The sequence below is a fragment of the Papaver somniferum genome, chromosome 6 (genome assembly GCF_003573695.1).
Source record: "Papaver somniferum cultivar HN1 chromosome 6, ASM357369v1, whole genome shotgun sequence".
NCBI classification, from domain to species: domain Eukaryota; kingdom Viridiplantae; phylum Streptophyta; class Magnoliopsida; order Ranunculales; family Papaveraceae; genus Papaver; species Papaver somniferum.
In genome coordinates, this window is record NC_039363.1 from 132,304,474 (window position 1) to 132,322,400 (window position 17,927).

Sequence of the window (17,927 nt, forward strand, 5' to 3'; positions counted from 1 at the left end):
TATATGTATAAGTCCTTATTCCTTGAACCAAAGTATGCGTACTTTGTTGATCAGGAAAACCGGAACAAGAGATATGAACTCAGTCCGCGAACCCAGTCCGCGAACTGGCGGAGGTTCTCATCCCGAGAATATCTGTTGGAGTTTGTGAACTCCTTCCGGGAACTTAAGTCCGCGAACTAAGTCCGCGTACTTGAGTTGGTTATATCTAAAGACGATTATTTGTGAACTTATATTTATATTAACTAAAGAATGCAATTTGCAAACCGTGTCTATAAAGTTCATAAATCGATCCGAGTGAATCAAATCGTTTTTTCTTCGATTGTGTCTTGTATAGTTATGTAAGATTTATACAATTGAACGACTCTCTAACTAGTTCATTTGAACTATTTATGGTGAAGAAGAATATGGTTGATATGAAAGTGCTCATATGGCTAACCATTTGGTTAACTACTGTTGAACCAACATATGTACATGTTTGGGTACGGTTACACAAACCTAAAATCATGCATTTCATTTGTGTGTAACAAGCTAAGTTTTCGATCCAACGGTTGAAAGATATTAGCTTGAATCTAATCAGGTTTTCATCTAACTGTGAATATTGAATTCTTTGTTACTAAGCTAACATTGTGTAGAGCCCCTAAGCTAGCAGCTGACTAATCCAAGAGATTAACTAAATAAAGAGGCACTACGAATCTAATTCAAATACTTCAACATTCAATTAAGAAATCTGCTACAAAATTTATCCCAAAATTAACCCCGCTCAAAATATATATACATGAACTTCTCTCAAATGATACATATATAATAGTCAATTGGTTTACAGATACAATAAACAACATAATAAACATAGCGGAAGTTAACTAATTAACGGAGTCAACACTTGTGGCTTTCGCTGCGCAACTCTGATCTGTCTCTGAAAACTGAAAGTGGGAATAATTAACATTTAACTTCTAAGTAATCATAAGCAAGATTAAGAAAAACAATAATGTTTTCCCAGACATTAAATAGTGACCAAGTCACTGATATACACAAACACGAATATGGACAAGCTCTTTCTTCAAACAATGTATACTATGGTTGTGCAATTCCGAACTCGCAAATCCACACCTAATCATAAATATGGATGTCGACAATTCCGAACTCTCAAACTGTCGAACGATATAAGCATGAAAGCTGAATTCATGTAGGTATAAATGCGAAAGAGCATATCCTCACAGAAGTAAACAAACATGTATATGTACAAACTCATTCTTCAAACAATGTATACTATGGTTGTGCAATTCCGAACTCGCAAATCCACACCTAATCGTAAATATGGATGTCGACAATTCCGAACTCGCAAACTGTCGACCGATATAAACATAAAAGCTGAATTTATGTAGTTATAAACGTGAAGGAGCGTATCCTATATACCACAAGTGGAAATTCGTATTTCCCATAACAATTCATATGACAAACAAACATTACAAGTCCTTTCCAAACCATGGAAAGATTAACAAAATCAACAAAAATATAGTAATGCAATTTAAACAAAACATGGAATGCACACTAGACAATGCATGAGTTTGTTAAGCATAAACTTTTATAAAAGAAACAACAATGGTTACAAAAGAGTCAAATGTATTCCCACCTCTTTTGATGACAAGCCACGCCTACCTCGAGATCCATGATCCACTGGTTCATCATTTGAATCGATCGTTGTTAATATAGACTAACTGTTAATCACACAAGAAGTCTAAGAAACTAGCCAAAATGGCTCACATAAGAATCATACAAGTCTAACTAATGGTTTTAAGCCCATTTATTCTTCTACACCATTTTATTATCTATCTTTAACATATCTAAGGTTTACTAATTCAATTAGGTTCATTCTATAATTCATTAGCTAGTCTTATGAATATCTACAACTTTGTAGAAGGAACCAAATGCTAACTCAGACCACAAGTTATCCAATTCATCAAACTAGGAAAACTAGTTCTAAGCCCAAGTCCACCAAAGTCATTAAACTAAGGTCCAGTCTATCTGAGTCAACTAATGTCCCTAACGGTCAAATTAACAGTTCAGGGTCAACTAACAGTCAATGTAAGTCAATAGTAAAGGTCAACTCAAGTCCAGGGTCAAGTCAAGGTCTAACTATTCTGGTCAAACGAGTCAAGACCGGGTTAACTCAGTCAGATGATACAAGTCAGCTAAAAGAAAACGAGTCAGACTGACTAAGCTCAGTCAGACAAGCCAAAGGTTCTTACCCATCTGCAATTCTAACAACAATTCAACTTCAATCTATTGCATTACAACAAAACATTCATTTCAATTTATAACTCTAAACTGATTTACAAGACAACATAGCTTAGCCTACCTGTAAAAGCAGTAGCTGCAATATCCAAGCTTTACAACAATCACTAACAGCAATTCCAATCACCACCAAACTCAACTACAGCCACCTATATGTCTAACTCATAACTCAACCTCAACACAGTTTATAACCCAAGCTCTAAGCACTTCAACATAACCTAACTCAGATTCATTACAACCACATCCTGCACAATCAAACTCCAAAGCAATCCACTGCCTAGCCATAGTATTTCAGAGTCATACCACTTCTGTCATACAACCATTAACAGTACCACCAACTCCCATTAGACTGCAATGACCACACCATACTACCTAATACATCCATGTTCACCATTCTAAATCTTCTTGAGTAACAACACCACCAGCTCAGGCAACTCATAACTCGCATACAATAATTTAACTCCAAAATAGACATCAACTTCTACCTCCGGACATATTATCCTCAACTGTAACTCAATCAAACTACCACTACTACAGATTCATCCAACTGTCACCATCATTAGATTATACTTGCACAACTAAGTTCAGTTCCAACTACATAACCAGTTTAACTCTAACTCCATCTGCAACTTAGTTCATCACATCAAATCATCACTAGTTACATTTCCAGTTACATATAACTCATACTCCATACATATAAGCTTCATTTATATCACTCACTGCACCAATCAATAACAACAACTAAGATCAGATACAACCTTAGCCATCCACCTGTTTAATTCAAAACACCAACCACCACCATTTGCAATTCAGAGTTTCACACATCTCAATTCCACAATTAAGGTAAAAGTAAAACTCCAGCAGGCTCAATTCAGTTTCAATCTAAACAACACATATCTACAATTATCAATTCATTCAATTAGAAGGGTACCTTAAATTACCTTTTCTTCCTTTTCCTGAGTTTGCATAATCGACTGAATCAACAACATCTCCAATAACTTAGCATAACCCAACTCTTCTTCTATCGATTTCAGCCTCATAATCACCTTCATCACTTTCTCAAGAACACAACGAAACCCTAATTTTATTAACAGCTTCAATCGATCTCATCTTCAAAACCATAACTTATCCAATCTCGAATTAATAATCCGGTCTAAACCTAATTCACAGCAAACCCACCTCTAATCATACTTCAGAATTATCAACTTCATCTTCCATGTAACTTCTTACAAACCCTAATTCACCAATCCTTCACTGAAATTGTAATTCGCCTTTTGATTCTTCTTTACGATTCAATTAACATAAAACCCATCTCAAATCCCCTTCCTAAGACATCAATTTCATCTTCCAATTCCTCTTTATCCAAAAATCCTCAAGAACAGAACCCAAGTTCTCGATTCTCAGAATTCATCTATTAATTCATCTTCCTCTTTATTTGAGTTCACGGCAGCCTTCAATCGATCATACTCATATCATATTTCCTTCGATTCATCTACTGCTTCCAAAAAGAAACCCCAGCTCTTCAATTATTAATCGAATCATCACCAGAGCTTCAATTGAACAACACCTTTTTAATCTTTATCTAATAACAACCTTATGAACCTGTCGATTCCACAACAACAACGGACGAACCCTAAATTGATTCATACTGATTTACTCTTGCTTTAGATTATTAATCGAATACTTGAAGTAGCATCACCATCATCACCCCATCCTTAATAAGTCTACTCTATTCTCGACCTCAAAGTTTCTGATTTCATTCTTAAATTTTTCGCTGAAAAAGAAGAACAGAAAGAGCAGAGAAGAGAAGAAGAAATAAGAAGAAAGAGAAAGAAGAAGAGAAAATGCAATTCTCTTTCGATTTGGTGAAGATAAGGTCTGCCAAGTCGGTTTTTCCATAAAATGACTAATCTGCCCTTCATACTCCTCCGGTGATATCTTCTTCGTCCGGTGTCTAAATGACACGTTCCAATAGTCGATTTCTCATAACTTCTCGAGTTCTATCTAACGATACTAGTTTCGTATCTAGATCATTGTTAGATTAATTTCTATTAATTAACATTCGTGTTAAACTAATCGATTTATTATCGGCTAATACGTCTCTTGACTAGTCTAATAGCGTTGACGAGCTTGAGGGTCCTTACACATTGATTGCAAACCCTGATTTGAAAGACTATATAAGGGAGAACTCTAGCAACTGGGAAACCTAATCCCCACACCTCATGTGTGTTACTAGTTGTATAAGCTAGAGTCGATTCTCCTTTAACCTTCGGTTTATTCTCTAGACCCTGTAGGTTAACGACCTGAAGACTTCATTGGGATTGTGAAGCCAGGCCGATACTAATTTCTTGTAGTTGTGTGATCTGATCTTGCTGATTCTATCGTGTTGAGTACAATCGTAAAGATTGGCTTGAGATTGTTATCTCCGATAGGCAAGATATAAAAGTAGTCACAAACATCTTCGTCTCATCGTTTGTGATTCCACGATATCTTCTTTCGCCGCGTCGATTAAGATTATTGTGAGGTGATTGATAATACTAGGTTGTTCTTCGAGAATATAAGTCCGGGTTATCAATTGGTTCATGTTCACCTTGATTTATCAAAAGACGGAACAAAACTTGTAGGTTTTTCTGTGGGAGACAAATTTATCTATTATCATAGACTATCCTGTGTGATACATATTTGTTTATTAAAGTCTTCGACTTTGGGTCGTAGCAACTCTTACTTGTGGGTGAGATCAACTAAGGGAATCAAGTACGTAGTATCCTTCTGGGATCAGAGATGTAAGGATCGCAATTGTACCTTGGATCAGTGTGAGATTGATTGGGGTTCAACTACAGTCCAGACCGAAGTTTGTTTGTAGTAGGATAGTGTCTATAGCGGCTTAATACAATGTGTGTTCAATCTGGACTAGGTCCCGGGTTTTTTTTCATTTGCGATTTCCTCGTTAACAAAATTTTGGTGTCTGTGTTATTTCTTTTCCGCATTATATTTTGTTATATAATTGAAATATCACAGGTTGTGCGTTAAGATCAATCAATTAGAATATCTAACCTTTGGGTGTTGATTTACATTGATTGACACTTGAACATTGGTCTTTGGTACCGTTCAAGTTATTTCACATAATAATCAGGCTCACGGATTTTTATCTCTTCGATTTGCTGATTACATTGTGAAATAAAGATATTAAAACTCTTTGATATACTTTATTGAGATTGAGTCTAGTTGATTCTCTTGAAAGTATATTGGAGTTAGTCCATACAGATTGCTAATCGAAATATTGGGTGTGGTTATTGTACTCCCGCTTTTTCATGAACACTTTCATACCAACCTTATTCATCTTGACCATAACTAGTTCAAATGACTCAAATGAAACTAGTTCTAGAGTTTTTCAATTGTTTATATTATCATAGAAGTATATAAGACACAATTGAAGCAAAATTGATTTTGATTCACTCGAATCAATTCATGAACATTATAGCCACGGTTTGCAAAAGATTGCATTCCTTATTATATAAATGTATTAGTTCATGAACAAGCCGATTTCAGAACATAACCCACTCAAGTATGCAAACGGGTACACATACCTAAGCAGCCGGACTTGAACTGTGTTCGCCAGTATGCAAACGGGCACGCATACTGTCGTACACTTCCAAGTTTCAGTTGATTCCAGTATACGTACTGGTACGCATACTATAGAACCCGGACTTCAACTGACTTCGCCAGTACGCATACGTGTATGCATACCGCATTTCGGTCTTGGATCAACACATATGCAAGTACGCATACTGTGCTTAAATCTAATTATGGTTAAGTGTTCTAAACTCCCATTTTAATCATTGAAACATTCTTAGAAGACGACAATAGATGTCTTACACAAACTATTAGCTTCAAAGCAATTTTCAAGTGATCAAATGATCAATCGGAAACATTCCAAGTCTACATTAAATGACCGTCTCACACAAATCATGTAAGATGTTACAAGATGATTTTCACATGATCATATTTTGACTTTAATCAAGCATATAAGATGAACTTGGTTAAAGCAAAAGCTTATCAACACATATTTCGAGAAATATGCAAGCGAGTTAAACTCAGCTCGAAATATCAAATGTGTATAATCGAAGTCTATATAGCTATATAAATTTTGTCTCAAATAGGAGATATAGTAGATAGACTTTTGAGTGATAGATGAGTTCAAGTCTCCCCATAACTTTTGTTGATGAAGTTCCACAAGCTCCCTTTAGTAGTTCTTCGTCTTCAATCGATGAATACCGTGAATTTTGATGCTCAACTACACTTTCTATCCTAATCCGAGACTTGGATATAAGTAGACTAAAAATCAAGACTTATAGTTTTGGCAACTAAACTTGACAACAAGCTTGAGATAGCAACGCTTGCGAGTTCTACCTAGCAGTGCTCTAACAACTTGATATTAGCTATACGAAGTTGGTTTAGATTTTGTGTAACGGCTTAATTTTGAGAGTATTCAATTCTGGACTTAATCCCAGGGTTTTTCTGCATTTGCAGTTTTCCTCATTAACAAAATCTTGATCTGTCATTTAATTTTCCTTTCCACAATTATAATTGTTGTTATTATAATTTAAAGTAAATTACACAAAAGTTGATTCTGCTTTACTTGATAGTGATCCTATAGAGTTTGGTTAAGTCTGAACCTATTATCAAGTAATCACACTTTGGTAGTCGTATTGTCGCGATCTCGTATCCATAGACAATCACACAGAGTGTAAATACCAATTTGTAGTATTGTCTCGACTTTGTCCATACACAATCACTTTCGGTGAGAGGACTTATAGGTGGATAAATTAAAGATTGTGGAGTATTTGGGTACCGTCGTCTTTTCAGTTTTCAATATAGCACGACTTGAAATATACGTTAGGAATAAAACAGTTCAAGTCAATATTACTAACCTCAAGTGGAAGGATGATGTCGTCGTTGTAGTTCGCTACTTCTTCACATTTTTCATGTCTTCGGAGTAATACTTGTATGTCTCAAAATTCCTAGACTTTCTAGTCTAACCTAAACGAAGTTGACTATAGTATTTAATCAAGCGACTTTATATGAGTTTTGGCACTGTAGTCAATATTACATACCAACTTTTGGTGAGTTCAACCGAGCTATGCTCCACCCTAAGTATACCACCTGCAACTTCAGATCAAATCCCACCTGAACCTCAATATCACCAGCAGTACATAGCCATGACAATCATCATGTCACAGCAGTAAAATCACCTCTAACTCCCCTGCAGTTCAATTCTAGCATACATCTAATGTTATTCCAGTTAAAGCTACAAACTGGCACCATTTCTCACAAATCTGTACTATTATACCAACATCACACCTTGCTCAAAACCACATCTCAACCAACCCATCTTCCTTGTAAAGTTGCAGAAATCAATTCTTCCATTTTCAATTGCTAACCCTATGAACATAACCCACATAAACAACATCCAATTTCGAGTTATCTCTCTGTCAAAGACAAATTCATCTCAAATCCATGTTTCCCGATTTTTGTATTCTTCTTAGAAACCCTTCAATCTTCTTTCTCTGAACACCTATCTCGTTTCACACCAGCAGCTCCAAAAACAGAAAACCCTAATTTCAATTCTTCTAGATCGACAACAACACTAACTAATTCCTGCTAGATCAATTCTGAACTTCATTGATTTCATCACGAACAAATCTATCTCTTCTCCTCTCTGCCATCCTCCTTACTAATTCCTCTCTTTTCTTAATTTCAGAAAGAAAAATAAATGAGAAGGGAAACTATGATTTTTAGGTTTTATACCGGAATAACAGTGGATATAGCCACCCAGGGAGAGTATATAACAGATACCCAGATGAATCTAGGCACCCTAAGGGTTGATACGAGCACCAGAGAATGACAACTCCTTTTCCTCCATTGTGCTTCCAATAGCACCTGCACGTGCGAAATGACGCTTTCGATCTTCTTTGAATTCTTCCACCAACAACAGCCGTCTCTAACTTCTCAGATCCACTTATTCTCTTCAATTTTTCTACATCACTAAAGTCACCATGCTTTTCAGACAGATAAATTTGCATCACTAAAGGCGACATGCTTTTCAGACAGAGATGAAGAAATAAAATCTAATAATGAGAAATAATCTGCCTCCAATAGCAGTTGCACGTGGAATGACACCTTTGCCCTTTTAAGCGATGCTTCTTCTTCTTTTGTTCCAAATGACTCCAAAGTACCTAAATACTCAAAAGCAACCATAAGATACATAATTTACAAGAAAACTTAGAAAATTAAGCATAAACAATAGATAAATATCAAGGTGTTTCAGATACCTATCACCTTGACAGTTAAACCCGTTCGCAAACATAATTCACAAACAAGAGTTCCAGACCTGAATTAGAACTTCACAATTTGCATACCATGTACACACTGTGATATATCCAGACATGGTAGTAGTTATAAACTCCCATTTGATCATCGAAACATCCTTAGAAGACAACAATGGTAATCTTACACATACCACTAGCTTCAAGTAATTTTCAAGTGATTAATTGATCAATACGAAACTTCCCAAGTTAACATCAAATGAGTGTATCACACAGATCATGTAAAATGTTCAAGGTAATTTTCACATGATCATCTTGATTTAATATTTAGTTTCCAACAAATAAATTGTCTACAACTAAATTCATAAAGTAGATGATGAAGTTCAAGCTAAAGCTAAAAAGCTTCCAACACGTATTTCGATAAATATATAAACAAGATAAACTCTGCTCGAAATTTCAAATGTGTATAATGTAAAAGTTTATATAGCTATACGATTTAGTCTCTTTAGAAGATAGAATAGAATAAACTTATGATTGATAGATAAGTTTTAGTCTCCTTATACCTTTTGTTGATGAAGTTCCTCCAAGCTCTTCAGTAGATCTTCTTCTTCAATTGGTGAACTCCGTGAAGTCTAAAGCTCAACTATACATTTCTATCCTAGTCCAAGACTTAGCTATAAGTAGACTAGATATCAAGTATATAGTTTTGTTCAACTAAATTTGACAAACAAGCTTGAGATAGAAACGTTTGCGAGTTCGACCGAGCAGTGCTCTAACATATCTGATTTCAGAAATACAGGGAAGGTCGATGAACCAGTTCATAAACCGAAAGTGCAGTTGGGAACGACTCACGAATACGGTTCATGAACCGTGGTGAACTGAATTTTTGGTGTTGGTATAAAAGGCTTAAGGTTGACGAACCCAGTTAGCGAACTATATCCATATATATGAGTTCATAAAAATGAGTACCGTTGGTGAAGCCAGTTCACGAACAATGTACATATGATTTCTCGAGCCGAGTAGGGTTGGCGAACTCGGTTCGTGAACCGTATATCCCTAACTCGTGAACTTTAGCCTTACGGTTCACGAACCATTTCTCCAACGATCCCCGCAGAATTTAGCAGATGCTCAAAGACTTCTTTTTTTATTAAGTTTAGCATTGTTGTGACTCTCATAAACACTTCTAAGACTTCATTGATCGCTAAAACACTTACGTGTGAGAATCATGATTAAACTCCTGAGTTTTGCAATATACATCAACTTGCTTAGAGTTCGAAGGCATATTTTCCAATTCAGAACGGTCATTATACACGGTTCTGTATCCGAACCACTGTGAATATTCTTCCATTCTATTTTCTAGATCAATTATCACATGTTTTAACTGAAACCCTAATTAGAGTTTCATCTGAACAGAGAAAGTATTTACTTGGTTCTCAAGTTATCTTAGATTGAATTCTAAGCAACCTTCAATCTTGAAAATCTATAAATAGAGATGCTCTTTCAATTGAGAAATTCAATCCCTGACACTTTGTGTCCTAGTTGATAGCTAAAGTCGTCCTTTATGAACTTAGGTTTCCTCTGAGAAACATAATTAGGTTTACGACTAAAAGACTTTGCTTTGGGGATTCGTGAAGCCAAGTCCGACTATCTTTACCTTGATATTTCCTTTCTGTTATCTAGGTTCCCTAATCATTTTCAGGCAAGATAGATAGAAATTGCAAAGTTCTCTTCATTTCAGACTTTGTGATTCCTCAAGATAGATATCGAAAAATTAATCTTAAGTGATTTTTTGAAGATTGTTCTTGAGAGGTGGTAAAAGATCCAGGCTTCTCATCTAAGCGAGTGTAAGTGTTTCAGACTGTAAGGTTTGCTAGATTTGTTTATTGCAAACAAAGTTCTAAGACTTGATCTTTGATCTAAAGGAAATCAAATAGGCTTATCTGTTAGAGGCAGATTGGTATCAAAAGTCTTCATTAAGGTTGAAGGAACTCTTAGGATGTAATGGACGTTAGCTAAGGGAATCAATTGCGTAGAACCTTGCGAGATTCTAGAGACATAAGGAGCGCGACTGTAATTGAATCGGTTGGAGGGTGGATTCGGTCTCAACTATTCCAGTCCTAAGTATGATAGTAGGCTAGTGTCTGTAGCTTCTTACTACAGTTTGGTGTTCATATTTGGACGAGGTCCCGGGATTTTTCTGCAGTTGCAGTTTCCTCGTTAACAAAAATTCTTGTATCTTGTGTTTTTTTTCTGTATTATATATTGTTTATCTTTATAATTGGATTTACGCAAGTAGTACATATTCAACCTTAATTAGTAGATATATCCATACAATCATATTCGATTATGATTTCTTGTGGAATTCATATCTCGAGATATAAATAATAAGTTTTATTACTTGGCATAATCGCGGTTGGATTATTTGGATACGACTAAATTGATCTTGGATATTGATTTTTAGGATCGTCCAAGTACTCTTTTTAACACTCAGGTTCACAGACTTCTTGGTATATCTTACTGACTAAGAAGAGATAGATATATAATATAATATATATATATATATATATATATATATATATATATATATATATATATTGTCAAGGATCATTAATAAAGTGGTCCAGTTGTAATTTTATTAGGTTTTTCCATATAGGCTGCCGAATGAAAAAGTCGGTGGTTTATTTGGTACCTCGCGTTTTCAACAATAATTATGATACGAAAAGTAAAGTAAAGGAACACAAAAAGATTTTGTTAACAAGGAAAACAACAGGGCACAAAACCCGGGGACCTAGTCCAATTTTTAATACTGTCATAATTAAGACATTATACAGATTGACTACCGCAACTTAGTATAATTGTGACCAAGTAAACTACCCCTAGTTACTTAGTTCCTTCAGTATCCATGCACCTATAAACCAATCTGGTTTACGCACGTGACTCCGAAGATAAAGTCCACTATTCCAAGTCGCTTCACTTGCTCTAAAACTTCAGCTACTCAATTCCTTTGGATCGTAATCCGAAACAGTAAAGGACTAACATATTTCAGTAACCTCTCTATCAATATCAAGAAATAAATCAGAGATAAGTTGAGTACAAAGGATCTTCCGTTTAATCAATATAAACTCCCTTGTTGGTCACATATCATGTAAGACAAAGAGTATCGAAATAATAAATCTTAGTTTACAAGCTATTAAAGTAATTCTCAGATAAAGAAATTGATAGATTAATTTCCGATTTATACAATATTCATGATGTCTATCAAGATAAATTGCTTGTCGGATCCAAGCCAATAAAATGTGCAAGAAGTGTCATAAATATCATACTACCAATTCTTTATTCTATTTTTCAAACTTTAAAAGTACATGCACAAAAAACGTGAGTCCCATAATAAATCGACCACACACATAACAGAGTTGGTTGACAATGAATGATCACTATTCCCGTCTTCAGATCTTGAATCAATAAAGTAGATGTGAAATATTCTATTATTGAACCAGTTAGCGTGACCTTATATCAGAAGAGAAAGATCATAGAATAAACAAACTAGTATTAAAGTTCAATTTTACCGTTAGTCAATCAAATAAATAATTGAAAAATGAAATAATATTACTATTTAGTTTCCCACAAACGGTACTACGTACTAATTAAAAGTTTCTTGATCCCAAAGAAGACTTTAAACGAATGTCACGTAAGAGATTTCACCTAAATAGGATGCTCTCCTATCTCAATGAGTATTGTAAAAATACTACTATAGGCTTCCTACACAAACGGGTAGGTAGTGTATCACTGGATGAATTTATAAGAATACAAGCTCCACTAGCGTAAAGACCAAGGCTCAAGGAATTACCAAATTGAAAATACCAAAATATGCAATAAATGTTTATTTTCGATTTTTTCAAAATTCCAATTGTAATCCATCTCACATACCTAAATATTTCTTGAATAACGACTAATATCTGCTGGCATTCAATATATTCCTTACTAGTATAACAATAAGAGATATGCTATCCTCTGGGATATGGAAAGCATATAATCTAGAATATCAGAAAATATATTTATAATATTTCCTTTTTTGGGATCTCGCAGTGAGTATCAAAGAAAATACTTGAACATTACGTAATAAGAGTTTATCACGTTGTTGATGGTGGATTTTTGACAAAGGCTAAAATCGTAAAATCATAATTTTACATATTTCTGATCCAGCAATCCGACAAATATGTGAAATTTATATTTCATAATTTAAGCATGAATGCTCATGCCACAATGGTCTCTGACTGAGTGTGCATCCTCTCAGAGCGTATAAATATGCAATTATTAAAGCCTCTCAACTGAGCTTTCGATATTTTGCATATTTCATCATTACTGAGCAACTTCAGTATTCACTTATGTATAGAATCGAGAATGATTGGACGACTCCTATATGGATTGACTACTAGTATAGAGCAATAACGTCTTCAGGATGTTGCAAATATTCCCTGACTATGCAGAATAAACATACAGAACAAGTATGATGCCTCTACCATCTCATACCTCACTCTCGAATAAATACAGTGCTCCTAGACAGATTGCCTGCTAGTATAGAGCCATCAATTAATTAATTCTAGTCGCAAAATTCAATAACAGAATTGCTAAAAAATATTCTACTTTCATCATAATATTTCATTACTTGAATTCATGGGTTTTCCTAGCAGAATTCCATGGGTTAGTAATAAATATTCAACGAACGGGCAATTGGGCCACCACCGAGTAAGTCCCGAGAAAATGGTGCGAGTGTACTTATCAATAATGCACGAACGAGCACTCGAGATATGGACGAACGAGTAAATATGGACAACTAAGGAATAATAATTAAAATAAGGAAGAGGCGTCACGGGACCGTGCTCTCCGGCCGCGGCATGCCGGTCACATGCCTCTCTTATTCCTTGTTTTATTATTTCCCTCATCTTTTGAAACTCTCTCATTTGAGCAAACTTCCTTGTTTGAGTAAAACTCACAAGTTTTCCATGATTTACAAATATTGCACAAACTGAAAATAATAATAAAATAGGAAAGAGCACGGGACAGGACCCACCGGCCGACCAGCCATGTCGCGGCCGGTCCCACGCCTCTCTAGTTCCTTATTTTGTTATTTTTGTCATCTCATGAAAACTTCCTCGTTTGAGCAAAAATCCAAGTTTTCCATATTTCATCACACAAGCTAGAAAAATAATAATAAAAATTAAGGAAGAGCGGGACCAGGCCCACTGGCCGGCTGGCCATGCCGTGGTCGGTACCACACACTCTCCAATTTCTTATTTTATTATTATTTCTTCTCTCATCTCAGGAAACTCCCCCATTCGAGCAAATTTCTCCAATATTGCTCGAATCTCCAGAAAAAAGCCAAAAAGTCAAATGATCCCATAGTCGTCCTGGCTTCTCACGACAAATATTAAAATATAATTATTTTAATATTCTTAAAATATTGGTCACACGAGCAAAGTTCTACTTGCTCATTCGCGCAAAATTGAGAATTTCAGTCAAGATCAAACTCTTCTAAAAATCGCTCAAACGACCAACAAAACACCTGAAACTCTCAGGAATGCACGTATGAGGGTCATGATGGCTCGTGCTCCACTGTGACTGGACCTCGTCGGTCCCTTGGCCGCCATGGTAGGCCAGTCCCACATCTCTCCAATATTATTTTCATAATAAATATTCATTTTTTCATGATTCTCTAATGAATCCTCGTTCAGGGACATTTTTCCACACGCTCGGACGTCTATCCACCACTAAGGGCCGGTTCCATACCCTTGGTAGGTCCTTTCACCAACCGGTCTACAAAGACTTTGGTGCACGCTCATTCGAGCACCTGGGCGCTAAATGGTTGTCCCAACATTTCATGCAACCAGTCCTCTTCTCACTCATTGTTTGATTTTCAAGAAATCGCCCATCGATTAAACATCAATCGAGAATAAGGGTTTCAAACTAAATGCTTTGCAAAGCATAATTCTGAACATGTTCAAACACCAACAATTTTATGTTGATCTAGCGATCAACATTTTAATTAATTATACAATATTCGGTCTAGCTACCAGTATTTTTAATTAGTATTTTATTTGGTCCCGCTACCAATAATTCATTAATCTAGCAATATTTGCTCAAACTAGCAATGTTTCCTCAGACTAGTTATCAATATTTAATTGCTCGACCGAGCAATATTTCTCATGTTGATTCAGCTATCAATATTCGAGTAGCAATATTTCTCATGTTGATTCAACTATCAACATTCGAGAATTTCACGCTGATCCAGCCATCATATTTCAATGGTTCATCAACCAATATTTGGTTCTTCAATTAAAATCTCTCTTCGTCATTTGACAACTCATGACAGAGTGCTCAACAACATTTCCTATTCATAAGTCCATGATCGAGCAATCTCATGGACGCGTTAGTCCAAATTATCAGAACAACACTATTATTACCTCAACTGATAAAATAATATATCACAATTCATCAAGACTTAACGTCTCTGCATTATCTTGTCCTAGCAGACACCACGCTCAATCAAGAGTCTCGGAGCATATCACATTCGGTCATTATGCTCGACTCATCAAGGCTAAGACTCATGTATAGTCAAGTCAATAATTAACTAATTAAATACTCGTCTGCCTTACAGACTCTATATTCAAGAGACATCAATCATGTCATATGGGAGGATATTAACTAGGGTTTTGGTCTGGCGGCCCTATGGCACGTGTGTACACCCACGATAAGAAATGTGAGTAAGTCGTGCAAGTAGTTGAAGGAGTTAGCAAAGTAGTGGGTGGACAATCAACCAAGTCTCTCGCACGATGAGGAATTGGTTTAACCATGATTTCCCACTTTCCCAACATTTCACTCCATCAACTGTCACATTTACTGGGATAAATGTGTCTACTATTCTTTCAATATAAATAAGTCTCTGAATCCATGATTGAACGACAAGGAATTCTCAGCTACACAAGAATTCTCATCTAAAAAATAACTCTCAACATAGCATAATTCAATCAATCAGAACTTATCTTATTCGAAATCAACAGTTCACAAAACTTGCAGAAGTATACAACACATCTACAATCCTTCGATCAACATTGATCTCTCACATGCACTTCTCACTTCCTTCTTACAGATCAACCCTCATCCCTCTTCGTGACCAAATTGATTCTGGAACGACCATTGTCTTGGTTTAGGCCGGAGTCTTACAGATTGATCTCTCGAAATCAAAGCACTCCCGTGCAGTGCATTTGTTTTCTAAAGGTTAATGCAATTTTCTCGTTCGAGGAATCGTTCGTATCTCCACTTTTCCTTAAAAACCAGCGAATCAGTTTTACCCATCAACACACGTGTTCAATATACTATGGAGACATTTGTGTACTTTGGTTTTTAACTAAATATAGACAAATCGAAAATGAATATTAGGTTAACTAAGGATCGATTTTAGAAAAGATCCTTGGGACCGGTCCCAGTAAAGATCCTTGGTAAGGGATGTTTCCTACTAGAGATCCTTAGGATCGGTCCTAGTAGAGATATTTATTTATGGGATCGGTCTTATTTGACTTTTTTTCAACTATGAAACAAGTTTCGCAAGTCAACTACCTAATTAAACATTGTTTCCGAGGTATGAAATCAATTTGAATGTTCACCACACTAATTACCAAATAGTGTTATGTTGATTCTACGAAGTCAAAATAGATAAACTATACTTTGTAACTCAACATACCAAAGTTTGTACGAGACAACTAGTATATCTTTCCTTGACACTTTGATCATAATAAAATGACCAAGTCACCAATACTATATATAAGTAAACAAACTTTGTATGTTATGTTTTCAATATAAACTGACTTCAAAAAAATGTCTATAGAAGTGAAACAAGTCAAATTTGTGTTACTAACCTCGAACTGAAGGATGATGCGATTTTTGACGTTGATATGTCTTCAGGTTCTACAGAGTAACAAGTGGAAGTCATAAAATTTCTATGTTCCTAGTCTAACCCAATGAAGTTGATTCTAGTAATCAAATCAAGCATTTTGAGTTTTGGAACTAAAATATGACAAACAAACTTGACGTACCAATGCTTGGTGGGTTCAACCGAGCAATGCTCTAACATATTCATTTAAAATATAACATACATAGTTCGTATTACATGACTTTAGTTGTTTAAATGACTTAATTATTCTTATAATATCTAAGTGTCAAAAGGAAAGATATATATTGGTTCTTTCTACAATTTTTTGTATTGAGTTACGTAGTATAGTTTTTATACTTTCGTATTCTCGACATAATATTAGTAATGACCCTTATTATGTATTAGTATTGAAATTTCGGGAAACTAGATATATATATATTAGAAAAGTTTTTTCTTTGACATGGTTTAGAAGTTTTTTAGACTAGAATTAAGTTTTTAAGTCTAATAGGAATCAAGACTGATCCCATTCAGGAACGATCCCAGGACCGATCCTAGACTTTCGAATTTCGAAATCTCTATCTTACATTATATATCTATAAGGTTTCGAAATATGAACAAGCTGAAATAAAAAATTTCTATGTCATGAAATATTGAACATGTATTTAACTCAAACATATTATTGTTCATATTAATTTCTTTGATATTCAAGGCTAGATCCTATAAATATTTTGAGACACAACTTCGAATACAATTTTAGAATCGATATTGATGTGCTTTCCTTCCCCGTAATATTGATGTTCTTTCCTTCTCCAAAAAATTGCACATAACTAGTTTTCTAATTTAGCAAAGTACATGGATTTGCACTAGCTATAATTTTAGTTGTCATACTAGTAGAATATCTTAAATATTAATGTTTGAAATTATTATTGATTATATATTTTGGGAACAAATATTTGTTATTTATTACAAATGAGTTTTGCATGTTAATATAATGCGAAAAACTATAGTACTGCGCATTTAGTTCTTTTCATTTTTATTCCAACTTCAACTAATGAGAAAACTATAATACTATGAACCTAGATGGTTAGATCTGCAAATAACAAGTTAGTTACTATATGTTGGTAGCTTTGATTGTAGTTAACATCCTCGTCCGATAAGATCAAGAGTTACCGCGTCAACTTTTGCCTATTTTGTGCAAGAATGATGATATTCATTGTGTATAGGTATATGCCGCCAACTAGTTTAGTTTAGACATTCGTGTACGGAATTTTAATTGATTTATAACGAGTCTTTACACTCTTTCTAAGAGTAATTCGATCATAGAGGGCTTACTGACAGTAATCTTAATTCTTAATAAATGTATAGATTGTAAATAAAATTGT